General features: G+C 44.7%; 1 protein-coding gene across 5 annotated transcripts in view; it reads left to right on the top strand.

Moving 5' to 3' along the window:
- Positions 1-1,658: 1,658 nt before the first annotated feature.
- TNC (tenascin C) overlaps positions 1,659-13,721 on the top strand; it is a 114,262-nt gene continuing 102,199 nt past the window's right edge. For 2 of the 5 annotated variants that reach the window (XM_067471885.1, XM_067471884.1), the window contains exon 1: positions 1,668-2,056. The gene's annotated coding sequence lies outside the window, so the exon portion shown is untranslated. Of the gene's footprint in view, positions 2,057-13,721 lie in introns of all 5 variants that reach the window. The other 3 variants (XM_067471881.1, XM_067471882.1, XM_067471883.1) reach the window with 3 other exon arrangements.

Raw genomic sequence — 13,721 nt, 5'->3', positions numbered from 1 at the left:
TAAGCAACATGTCCCTAATCGCACTTTACTAATGATCTAGGATTGTCTGCTCGCTCTGTTTCTCTCCAAATACCCATCCTAGTCATATGTCACCTTGTCATGCCCAGTATTTTAAAATTTTAATTATTACATATGGCCCTGCCATAGGTTTTTAATGCGTCGTGGTGTTATTGTTATTGTTTATTGCTTTGTTTATGAGTTTTTTATTGTCTGTATTCCTGTGTTGTTTTATTGATGTATTTGGGCTCGGCCTCTTGTAAGCTGCACCGAGTCCTCTGGGAGATGGTAGCAGGGTATAAATAAAGGATTATTATTATTATTATTATTATTATTATGCGCTTGCTCCCCGCTCTTATAGATCATAGAATCATAGAATCAAAGAGTTGGAAGAGACCTCATGGGCCATCCAGTCCAACCCCCTGCCAAGAAGCAGGAATATTGCATTCAAATCACCCCTGACAAATGGCCATCCAGCCTCTGCTTAAAAGCTTCCAAAGAAGGAGCCTCCACCACACTCCGGGGCAGAGAGTTCCACTGCTGAACGGCTCTCACAGTCAGGAAGTTCTTCCTAATGTTCAGATGGAATCTCCTCTCTTGTAGTTTGAAGCCATTGTTCCGCGTCCTAGTCTCCAAGGAAGCAGAAAACAAGCTTGCTCCATCCTCCCTGTGGCTTCCTCTCACATATTTATACATGGCTATCATATCTCCTCTCAGCCTTCTCTTCTTCAGGCTAAACATGCCCAGTTCCCTAAGCCGCTCCTCATAGGGCTTGTTCTCCAGACCCTTGATCATTTTAGTCGCCCTCCTCTGGACACATTCCAGCTTGTCAATATCTCTCTTGAATTGTGGTGCCCAGAATTGGACACAATATTCCAGATGTGGTCTAACCAAAGCAGAATAGAGGGGTAGCATTACTTCCTTAGATCTAGACACTATGCTCCTATTGATGCAGGCCAAAATCCCATTGACTTTTTTTGCCGCCACATCACATTGTTGGCTCATGTTTAACTTGTTGTCCACGAGGACTCCAAGATCTTTTTCACACGTACTGCTCTCGAGCCAGGCGTCACCCATTCTGTATCTTTGCATTTCATTTTTTCTGCCAAAGTGGAGTATCTTACATTTGTCACTGTTGAACTTCATTTTGTTAGTTTTGGCCCATCTCTCTAATCTGTCAAGATCGTTTTGAATTCTGCTCCTGTCCTCTGGACTATTGGCTATCCCTCCCAATTTGGTGTCATCTGCAAAGATGTACCCTTATCTTTCTTTGTTTTCTGTGGAGCCCTGCTGTCACCCAAAGCATCCTATGCTCAGGAATGTTGTGAAGTCCATTCACACCCGCACATGTGTGTGACGGCACACTTCACAAGTTCAAGGCCGGGAGCAATGGCTGGCGGAGGAATCTGGTGTGTTTTAGGGGTGTTGGTGGTAACCACGAATGGCTAACCCACACACAAGTGAAGCGCTGGCTGAACAATGCACTGTGCCGAAACCCTTGAGAGAAAGAAGAAAACTCTTCTCCCCTTCTGAGTCATTGGCTGACTTCTTTTCTCACCCCCCCCCCTTTTCTCCCCAGTGGTGATGAAAAGAGGAGTGTTATTTACATATAGATATATATATTCACCCTCCTTTCACCATAAATTGCATGCAAATGTCTTTTGTCCCACCGCGCTTCTATAAATATGAGTGGCTTTCCCAACGGGGGAGCACACACAACATCCAGAGGAAAGCGGTGCCTTTAATTGACTGGACCGAAAAAGTACAGCCAGCCCTGTGCCTCGAAGGCATCCCATTACAGTGAAATGAGCTAAGGATCGGCGCTCGGCTATATAAACCAGCAGAAGGGGTTTGCTCTAACCACAGTTTGCCTTACACTGTCCAGCATCTCTCTCTCTTTCTCTCTCTCTTTCTCTGGCTCAGCCTGATGCCACAGAAAGGGAGAACTTTTCCCACTTTCGTTCCCAGAGGCAGAAGGAGCGCAAGGCGGAGACGGCTTTGTTAAGCATCCTCTCCGGGACAAAGCAGGATGAGATAAAACATATCCAACGGCAAAGAGGTAAGCACAGGGATATTTCTAAAGGGGAACATTAGGGGGAATGTTGTCTTGATTTTTGTGCATTTTTGTGTACACCTTGAGATGTGTTTAGTTTTGTGCATCCCCGTTTGGAAGTTTTGTCTCGGTTCGGCGGTGTCAGAATGGGATCATTGCATGCGTGTTTCCATGGTGCTTCGGCAGATGCATGAGCGAGTCAATGAATGGGAAGCCGAAAGCGGTCTTCAAAAGGCGTACGCACACATGGACTTGCACACCAATGAAGGTGGGGAAAGAAAAGACACAATGGAGGTGGCACCGAAACATAACGGTGCTTGCCGGGATCTCCGTGTCTGCGATCCAGGTGTTCCCATTAAGACTTTGACAAATGGTAAACACTACCTGGAATGGCTGGGAATGCAAAAGGATAACCCAATTCGTTGTAAAAGGTCCACAACCGCAACCCTGCTGTTCCCATCTTTGGCACAGATGCCACTTTTCTTCCGAGGTCCAGGAATATATGCGTCTGTCTGGCTTCCAAGGCTGAAAGGTTACAAAGGGAGCTTTGAGACAAATGTACTTTACTGCTGCTATAGAAACCAGTGGGGGATCTCTGGCACAATGTGTCGGTGTGCACACAGATATATATGCTTTTGTGTTTACTTGCAGCTTTAAGGCAAACCTATGAGGGTTTCCATGGTCAAGTGGAAAATTGAGCCCTGGTCTTGAGGGTTCATTGCTCAAATCAGTATACCATGCTCTCTATATATATCTATATAGATGTATATAGTCATGCAAGCTGTTTTATTTTTGTAGCAATCCAAACAGAAGGTTAGGGAGAATTGAGTACTTGAATGTACTTTGCTTTTTAAAAAGAACATAGAGAGCAGTGGATCCCAACCTTTTTGACCAAGACCATTCGACCAGGGACCACTTTGACCAGGGACCACTTTGACCAGGGACCACATGGACATGTACAACTTGATCAGTGGTCCCTTTGACAAGGGAGCACTTTGACCAGTTACTACTTTGACCAGAGACCATTGGACTAGGGACCACTTTGACCAGGGACCACATGAATAGGGACCACATGACCAGGTACCACTTTGAACAGGGACTACTTGACCAGGGACCACTTTAACCAGATACAACTTTGACCAGCGACCATTTTGACCAGGGACCACGTGAACAGGGACAACTTTGACAAGGGACTACTTTGACCAGTTACTACTTTGGCAAGGAAGCACATTGACCAGTTACTACTTTGACTAGTTACTACTTTGACCAGGGACCACTTTAACCAGGGACATGAACAGGGACCACTTTGACCAGGGACCACGTGAACAGGGACAGCTTGAGCAGTAGTCCTTTTGACAAGGGGCCACTTTGACCAGTTACTACTTTGACAAGGGAGCACTTTGATCAGGGACCACTTTAGCCAGGGACATGAACAGGGACCACTTTGTCCAGGGACCACTTTAACCAGGGATATGAACAGGGAGCACTTTGACCAGGGACCACGTGAACAGGGACAACTTGAGCAGTGGTCCCTTTGACAAGGGGCTACTTTGACCAGTTACTACTTTGACAAGGGACTACTTTAACCAGTTGCCACTTTGACAAGGGAACACTTTGACTAGTTACTACTTTGACCAGGAATCACTTTGACCAGGGACCACTTTAACCAGGGACATGAACAGGGACCACTTTGACCAGGGACTACTTTGACAAGGTACTACTTTGACCAGGGACCACTTTGACCAGGAACCACTTTGATCAGGGACCACCTTGACCACATCTTGACCAGGGACCACTTTGACACTTTGATCAGGGACCACTTTGACCAGGAATCACCCTATAGATTTCCTTACCCAAGCATGGATTTCAACCTTGGTCCTAACCCAACACTCAAACCACTCTGGCTCCCTTGTTCCTTTGCTCTAGAAGAGAAAAAAGATGGCTCCTCCACAATTCAGCTCTCTGTGGCTCTCGGGACTTTCTCCCATCCTATTATACATATCGACTGGCCACGTGGTATATAATAGAGTGCAGAGAGTGTGGTCAATAAGAAAAGAGTGGAGCCTCTGCGTGCCTTGGCTCTGTTAAACAACTGGAGATGATGCCTCAGCAGGAAAGCTGCGTGGGAAGAACTTTCACGGTTGGCTGTGGAATATATTCATGGGACGTTATTTCCTTCTTGCTTTCTCATAAAGGACTTCTTAACACCTTGTGGCTTTGGAGCAGCCCCAGCACTATGCATGGTGGTATAATTAATCTTCTATCTTCTATATACTTATCTATATATCTATATCTTATCTATATCTATATATAAAATAGATATCAGTGTTTGTATGTGGAGGGCGGGCGGGAGGTGTATGTATGTATGTGGCAGCTTTCTGATTGGCTGCCACGTTCACAGGCCACTGCAATCCCCACAAATGACGGACCTGGACCAAACTTGGCACACATAATCTCCATGACCCACTTTATGTCCTGGTGCAGTTTGGGGGAGGATGGACCATGAATGATGGGATTTGCAGTACTTTCAAATGCTTCAACACCCACAGACCACTGGAGCCCCAGACAATGACAGTTCAAGACCAAACTTGGTACACAGAGCCCCCATGACCCACTCTACATCCTGGTGCAGATTGAAGGAGGATGGACCACAGATGATGGGACTTTGCAATACCTTCACTCACTTCTTGAGACCACTGCAACCCCCAATAATGATGGTTCATGACAAAACTTGGCACACAAAGCCCCCATGACCCACTATGAATCCTGGTGCAGTTTGGAGGAGGATGGTCCATGGGATTTGCATATGGGAGTTGTAGTTCAGCCACACCCACTAAACCCGGCTGACATTGGATCTAGACTAAACTTGGAGCACAGACAAACAATGCCTTTCTTAAATAACCCAGGCACCACCGGGTCCCCAAGCTAGAACTTAATAAAAGTGAAAAATGTGTACGTGTGTATGTGGCGGAGGTGTTCACTTACGCAGACAACCTCCCACCTCGACAAGCATGCTACTGTTGTGAATCGTAATGTAAATATCTGATATGCAGGATGCATTTTCATTCACTGGACCAAATTTGGTACAAGTGCCCGATACACCCAAATTTAAATATTGGTGAGATTGGATGATATCATCTCAGTCCCTTCCCCCTTCCATTGATTGTGTAGTTGTAGTTGCTGGGATGTATAGTTCACCTACAATCAAAGAGTATTCTGAAACCCACCAGTGATAGAATTGAGTCAAACTTCCCACACAAACAAAACAAAAGTTTGCAAGCTTGGTAGTTGATTAAATGTCCTTTGACCAGCAGCTGGCCACTTGGAGTGCCTCTGGTGTTACTATAAGAAGGTCCTCCATTGTGCATGTGACAGGGCTCAGGGTACATTGTAGTAGGTGGTCTGTGGTTTACTCTTCTCACTCGCATGTCATGCATTCCACTTTGTAGCCCCATTTCTTAAGGTTGGCTCTGCATCTCGTGATGCCAGAGAGCAGTCTGATAAGTGCCTTCCAAGTCGCCCAGTCCTCTGTGTGCCCAGAGGGGAGTCTCCCATTTGGTATCAGCCATGGATTGAGGTTCTGGGTTTGAGCCTGCCACTTTTGGACTCTCGCTTGCTGAGGTGTTCCAGTGAATGTCTCTGTAGATCTTAGAAAACTATTTCTTGATTTAAGTCATTGATGTGTTGGCTGAAACCCAAACAAGGGATCAGTTGGAGATGTCACTTCCTTGGTCCTTTCATTATTGGTTGCTACTTCCCAGCGGATGTCAGGTGGTGCAATACCAGCTAAACAGTGTAATTTCTCCAGTGGTGTGGGGCGCAGACATCCCGTGATAATGCGGCATGTCTCATTAAGAGCCACATCCACTGTTTTAGCATGGTGAGATGTGTTCCACATTGGGCATGCATACTCAACAGCAGAATAACATAGCGCAAGGGCAGATTAGACTAGATTAGACATCCCGATTAGACTACTGCAATATGCTCTACATGGGGCTGCCTTTGAAGACTGCCCAGAAGCTTCAATTAGTCCAATGGTCAGCAGCCAGATTGCTCACCAGAGTGGCGTACAGGGGGCATACACACTGGGCATGCATACTCAGCAGCAAAGGCAGGTGTCTTTACTGTGTCTGGTTGTGATCCCCAGGTTGTGCCAGTCCGCTTTCGTATGATATTGTTTCTAGCACCCACGTTTTACATGATATTCAGGCAGTGTTTCTTGTAGGTCAGAGCACGGTCCAGAGTGCCTCCCAGGTATTTGGATGTGCTGCAATGCTCCAGTGGGATTCCTTCCCAGATAATCCTCAGAGCTCAGGATACTTGTTTGTTCTTAAGGTGAAAAGTACATGTCTGTGTTTTAGATGAATTAGGGATCAGCTGGTTTTCCCTGTAATAGACAGTAAGAGCACCTAGAGCTTTGGAGAGCTTCTGTTCAACCATCTCAAAGCTCCCTGCTTGAGTGGTGATGGCATGATCATCCGCACAGATGAAACTTGCTGTCCCTTCTGACAATTGCTGGTCATTTGTGTAAATGTTGAACATGGATGGAGCAAGAACGCTCCCCTGAGGCAGGCTGATCTTCTGTTTTCTCAATCGGCTTCTCTGGCCCTGGAACTCAACAAAAAAGCTCCTGTTTTGTAGCAGGTTTCCTATGAGGCAGGTGAGGTGGTAATCCTTTGTGATATTGTACATTTTTCTCAAAAATAATCACGGTGATGCTGAGCTAAACTACTTCAGAGGCGCCAATGCAATGTTGCATGAAGTGCCACTCGGTTGTCTTTGGCAGCTTCTCGCCCACATAAAACTGGTCAAGAACTTTAAAGGAAACTATAAAAGAGGGGTTTTCTTGGATGGAGTTTTTTATTTTCCCTAAAGAGGAAGGAGTTTCCTCACATTCCTAGGTGGAGCCACTCCTCGGCTCTGCAGAAATTCTAACTAGACAGGCACACACATCATTTCCTGCAAAAACTAGAAATAAGTCAGCGCCTGTTCAGAAGCTTATGAGCCGCACCACAAAAGGAAAAAGCACGAGGAGGGATCATGGAGAGAAGGCAGATCCAAGCATCAGGTTCTTGGATTGCATCAGTAGAATACTATGGTCCTTTCATCCATAGACTTTGTGGATACATTTATTTATCATGTCAGAAGCAAATTGAGAATATAGTTATAACATATAGAAAAACCTATAACATATATAGAACAACATATATAGACAGACACACAGAGGCTATTTAACTTTCCAGCTTCATGAGGGCATGCTCAAATTCCATCCACTTCACCGTTCACTTGTGACACCAATGGAGTACTCCCTCATTCTTTTGCAAAATAGCCTCCCCACATAAAGCGGTACCTAAATTTCCTACTTGACCAATGCAACTGTTTTTCATATGAGTAGTCCAACCTTTCTCAATCTGGGGGTCGAGACCCCTGGGGGGGGTCGCGAAGGGGTGTCAGAGGGGTCACCAAAGACCATCAAAAAAACAATATTTTCTGTTAATCATGGGGGTTCTGTGTGGAAGTTTGGCCCAATTCTATAGTTGGTGGGGTTAAGAATGCTCTTGGATTGTAGGTGAACTATAAATCCCAGCAACTTAAACTCCCAAATGTCAAGGCCTAGTTTCCCCAAAATCTACCAGTATTCACATTTAGGCAAACTGAGTATTCGTGTCAAGTTTGGTCCAGAACCACCACTGTCTGAGTCCACAGTGCTCTCTGGATGTAGGTGAACTACAACTCCAAAACTCAAGGTCATTGCCCACCAAACCTTTCCAGGATTTTCTGTTTGTCATGGGAAGTCTGTTCCAAGATTAGTTCAATTCCATTGTTGGTGGAGTTCAGAATGCTCTTTGAATAGTAACTACAACTCCCAAATGACAAAATCAATCGCCTCCCCAACCCTACCAGTATTCAAATTTGAGTGTATTGCGTATTTTTTGCCAAATTTGGTCCAGTAAATGAAAATACATCCTGCATATCAGATATTTACAGTACGATTCATAACAGTAGCAAAATTACAGTTATGAAGTAGCAACAAAAATTTATGGTTGGGGTTCACCACAACGTGAGGAACTGTATTAAGGGGTTGCGGCATTAGAAAGGTTGAGAAACACTGGACTAGTCAAATAAATAAATAAATAAATTATTATTATTATTATTATTATTATTGATGCTATCTGTTCAGTGCCTTCCTCGTCACCCAGTCTTCTGTGTGCCCAGGAGGCAGTTTCTCTTCTGCTCTCAGCTACTGATTGAGGTTCTGAGTTTTAACCTGCCACTTTTGGACTCTTGCTTGCTGTGAGTATCTCTGTAGATCTTAAGAAGCTATTTCTTGATTTAAGGTGTCGGCATGCTGGCTGATATCCAAACAGAGGATGAGTGGTAGATGTCCATACTTTAGTCCTTTCATTTCTGACTGATGTCAGGTGGTGCCATACAAGCTATACAGTATAATTTCCCCAACAGCAGACATCCTGTGATAATGCACCATGTCTCATTAAGACACACATCCACTGTTTTAACACGTCGAGATGTATTCCACACTGGGCATGTGCATTCAGCAGCAGAGTAGCAAAGCGCAAGGGCAGATGTCTTCACTGTGTCTAGTTGTGATCCCCAGGTTGTGCCAGTCAGCTTTCGTATGATATTATTTTTAGCACTTACTGGTTGAATATCAAGCAAAGTCAGAGCAGGGTCCAGAGTGACTCCCATGTATTCTGGTGTGCTGCAATACAGGTCATCCTCAGAGCTCGAAATGCTTGTCTGTTCTTAACGTGAAAAACACATGCCTGTGTTTTAGATGGATTAGGAATCAGCTGGTTTTCCCTGTAATAGACAGTAAGAGCACCTAAAGCTTCAGAGAGCTTCTGTTCAACTATTTCAAAGCTCCTTGCTTGAGTGGTGATGGCATGATCATCAGCATAGATGAAGCTATGAGGTTTCATGGGTAGAGAGAGGCATTTACAATGGAATATTGGGATCTTGTGTTGACGGAGAGGCATTTACAATGGAATATTGGGTTCTCGTGTTGACGGAGAGGCATTTACAATGGAATATTGGGATATACTGTTTAGGGTGATGCATTTGCCATGGAATATTGGGATCTTCTCTTCAGAGAGAGGCATCCTCTGCCAAGGATGTATCTTAGTGTAAAAGGTAGTGTACAGTTCTCATTCAGAGGCCCAACAAAAGCACAGTCCATGAATCAATGGCCATGTTGATTTTTTTGCAGCTTCCACATGTATCTGATTACGACTGCTGTCATCCCCAGACAGAACCATGAACAAGCTGTGGCATAATCATGCTAGATAGGCTGGGAGTAATGGGAGATGGAGTGCCAGGACAATAGACTTGAACAACAGCTTGTTCCGGCTAGGTTTTTACTCTGCGATGTCACTACGGGTGGCAAAGAGAGGTAGATCAATTGATCTTCGTGTGGTCCATAAATAAATTACTACTTGCCTGCCTCAAAGAAAGGCCAACGGAGGAGGAGCTGGACATGGTGAAATAAGACTCGGTAGAGAAATAGGAGCTGCAGCCAGAAGGCACATGTAGGCACCCATTCGTGCGTGGAAATTGGAAAAGCAAACCTATTATCCACTAAGACGGGAGCTCTAGGTAATCAAATGAGAATCTCTCCCCAGTAGGAGTGGTCCTACTGCTTGTGTAAATGGGGTGCCACTCAAAGGAGGTGACAAAAGGAAGGCTTACCTTAAAAGAAAAGGGAAATGTTTACTTTACAGTATTAAAAAACTCTAAAATTGCAACAACACAACAACAGAGAGGAAACAAACAAGGACATCTGATCACCTCTCAACAAAAGTTTGCTCCAGGCACTGTCAGGCCATTATATGTTAATCAAGGTGGTCAGTTGAAACATTCACACCTAGCTCCAGCAGACAAGAGTCCTTTGTCCGACCCTGGTCATTCCATAGATATATAACCCCCTTTTTCCTAGTTCCAACAGACCTCACTACCTCTGAGGATGCTTGCCATAGATGCAGGCAAAACGTCAGGAGAGAATGCCTCTAGACCATGGCCATATAGCCTGAAAAAGCTACAACAACCCAATGTTTACTTTTTTAGAAGGAAAGAACAAAGGACGGAAGGAAGGAAGGAAGGAAGGAAGGAGGGAGGGAGGGAGGGAGGGAGGGAGGGAGGGAGGGAAGGAGGGAGGGAGGGAGGGAGGGAGGGAGGGAGGGAGGGAGGGAAGGAAGGAAGGAAGGAAGGAAGGAAGGAAGGAAGGAAGGGGAGGAGAGGGAGGCGAGGAAATTATTATTATTATTATTATTATTATTATTATGTGAAACACAAAAAGATGAGTACACAGCAGACAAGATCACTCTTCTGGCTGTTGTATTGGATCACACATCAGACACTTCCCAAGCATTATTATTATTATTATTATTATTATTATTATTATTATGTGAAACACAACAAGATGAGTACACAGCAGACAAGATCATTCTGCTGGCTGTTGAATTGGATCGCACGTCAGACACTTCCCAAGTTTCTAGGACTGTGCGATGTATCGGCGAATAATGCGTGCAGATCCCAGTAAGGTGGCCTTCTGCAGCTGGCAGATGGTAATTGTGTTTAAGTGCAGGCCAAGGTCTTTAGGCACTGCACCCAGTGTGCCGATCACCACTAGAACCACCTTGACTGGCTTTGCTGTTCTATTATTATTATTATTATTATTATTATTATTATTATTAGCCGTCCCCTGCCATGCGTTGCTGTGGCCCTCATGGGGGTTCTGTGTGGGAGGTTTGGCTCAATTCGATCGTTGGTGGGGTTCAGAATGCTCTGTGATTGTAGGTGAACTATAAACCCCAGCAACTAAAACTCCCAAATGTCAAGGTCCATTTTCTCCAAACTCCACCAGGGTTCACATTTGGCCAGGTTAAATATTCATGCCAAGTTTGCTCCAGTCCATCATTGTTTGGAGTCCACAGTGCTCTCTGGATGTAGGTGAACTACAAGTCCCAAACTCAAGTTCAATGCCCACCAAGTAATTTCTGTTGGTCATGGGAGTTGTGCTGGTACGGCTGTATCAGGAGCTCCAAATTTATTTGCTTTGTATTAAATGTTTGCTTGCAGCCCTGGGTTTCAGGGACTCTGCAGATAGGTGGCTTCCTTTGGTTGCAGTTGTAGTTAAGTTTTGGTTCCGCCCCTTGCTCAGGGCAATTAGGAAGGTAAGGGAGCCATTTTTAGTCAGTCTCAGCAAGAAAAACTAATGTACAGGACGTGTGCAAGCTTCCCCGGTACAAAAGCTTCAAACCTTAAGACTTTCCAGGGGAAAACAGTCCTAGGAGTTGTGACGATGTGTAACTTTTATTCTCATGTTTATGTGTTGTTTAGACAGTGGTTGATAAATGGTAAGTATGAAGGAATATATTTTGTTGGAGATGGTGGCTTGGCGTTAGCTGGGTTGCCATAGCAACAGGGGCGGAGCCAACTGCCTCTTCACGGGGCAGCTGTTTTGAAAGTCAGTCAGTAAGCCGGTGAGTTACTGGGAAGACTGAGTCTCTGGGTGGAGATTCAGGGAATTAATTGGTGACCAATGGGGTTACAGAAAAGGACCCGGTAGTGATAAAACTACAGGGGTTATTGATTCTGAGTTAAGAATCAAGGTTTGGCTAGGAGCCAATTCTGTTAATAAGCCTTTTAGCTTATTTGTTTTATTAGGACAGTTGTCCAGAAGAGTTACATCTGCCTATAGAAACCTCTTGAAGTCTGTGCCTGAGATTACTCATGAAACCTTACTAATGTAACCAATCAAGATTTGTGCCTCTTGTGAAGAAACAGTTAAACATGTTATACTCCTGTTAAAATAAACTTGTTACTGTTTTCCTCAAGCCTTGCCTGATACAGTTTCTCTCAAGGCAAACAGCCTGCATAAGAAGTAAAGTCAAGCCAGGGACAGTAAACACTATGCTATCAAATGAATAAAGCCTTCTGTAATTAATAGTCCCTTTATAAAATAGCTCCTAAGCTGATATTGATCGTTGCCCAGCTTTCCTCACACATTAGGTGGTAGTAAGCTTTAACAACACTCCTTCACAGGAGTCTCCAAAGATTTCCAGGAAAACAGCCCTAAAGACCAAAGAACTCCAGCTGGAGAATATCTAAACCTTTACTGGTAGGTCCACTCGGTGCTTCGAGACGCAGTTCGACCCGGTAGCGGAGCCCACATCAGTAAGGGTTAGATTACAGTCAGCCTGGGAGAAGTTAAAAAGGGGATTTTCCTTTAAAGTAAAGAAGAAGTTATTGAAGACAGTTGCCTGTCCTTCGTGGGCAAGATTAGGAAGCTACCAGTTGCATAAAAGCCTGGATGCAGGCGAAACGTCAGGAGAAATGCCTCTAGAACATGGCCCTATAGCCCGAAAAAACCCACAAGAACCTAGTGATTCCAGCCATGAAAGCCTTCAACAATACATAGTTGCATGTCCTGTTCTAAAAGAAATTCTTTACAGGCCCAGCGCACAGCAGGAGTTCTGTGTGCCAAGTCCATTATTGGTGGAATTCGGAATGCTCTTGGATTGTAGGTAAACTATAAATCCCAGCAACTACAATTTCCAAATGACAAAACCAATTTCACCAGTATTCAAATTTGGATGGGTATTTGTTCCAAATTTGGTCCATTGAATTAAAACACATCCTGCATATCAGATATTTACATAACGATTCATAACAGGAGGAAAATGACAGTTATGAAGTAGCAACGAAAATAATGTTATGGTTGGGGGTAAGGGGTCATGGCATTAGGAAGGTTGCGAAACACTGCCCAAAGCCATAGATGTTACAGAGATTAACTCTGGGTATATGGAGGGGTACCATATACCCAGAAACAGGATTAATTTTTGGAGGCCCCAAAATGTGTGTTAGCCAGTGTGAGTGGTCTGTTTGGGTTTCCACCTGCCAATGGTGTTGGCAGATCGGCGGAAAGGCAGCATGGAACTTCCACCTCATGTTTAAAGATATCCCTTAATCTCAAGCGCTCTTTGTCCGTGGCACCAATTCATTCCACATGTGGGGAAAGTTAAACCCTGGGCACCCGTCCAGGAAACCCTACAATCCCCCTCCCCTCGCGGGATGTAAATAAGGACGAGAGGAGGGAGTCCCTTTCACGTACAAAGGGGGTGTCTGTCTCCTTGCATGGGAGCTGAAAGCGGAAGGAAGGAAGGAAGGATGGATGGAGGAGGAGGTTGTCTCCCCGCTCCCCGAATGGAAAGAAGTCTCAGCATCTCCCTATAGCTATAATGACTAGGGGAGAGCCAGAGCTGTCCATCTCATTAAGATGGAAATATACATTTTGTGGGCACTCTTCGGAGAGTGTTTCTCCTTTCATTACAAATGGGTGGTGAGCTTTAATCACTTCCATCTGTTGGCTGGGGAAAGACTACTCAAAGTACCCCCACTCAGGTATATGTACCAACCTTTACTATTTTCCTGTTTTCCTTTCATTGGCTGGTTACCCTAATTACAGAGCCTTTTGGAAATTTTCTGCACAGAAAATTACAATTACAATTTTCTGCACAGAAATGCAGTTTCTGCACAACATAGAATCATAGAATCGTAGAGTTGGAAAAGACCTCTTGGGTCATCCAGTCCAACCCCATTCTGCCAAGAAGCAGGAGAATCACATTCAAAACACACACACACACACACCCCC

Source organism: Anolis sagrei, chromosome 11 (assembly GCF_037176765.1).
Source record: "Anolis sagrei isolate rAnoSag1 chromosome 11, rAnoSag1.mat, whole genome shotgun sequence".
Lineage (NCBI taxonomy): Eukaryota > Metazoa > Chordata > Lepidosauria > Squamata > Dactyloidae > Anolis > Anolis sagrei.
Note: the sequence above shows the minus strand (reverse complement) of the source record. Positions and strands in the feature narration are given on the sequence as shown.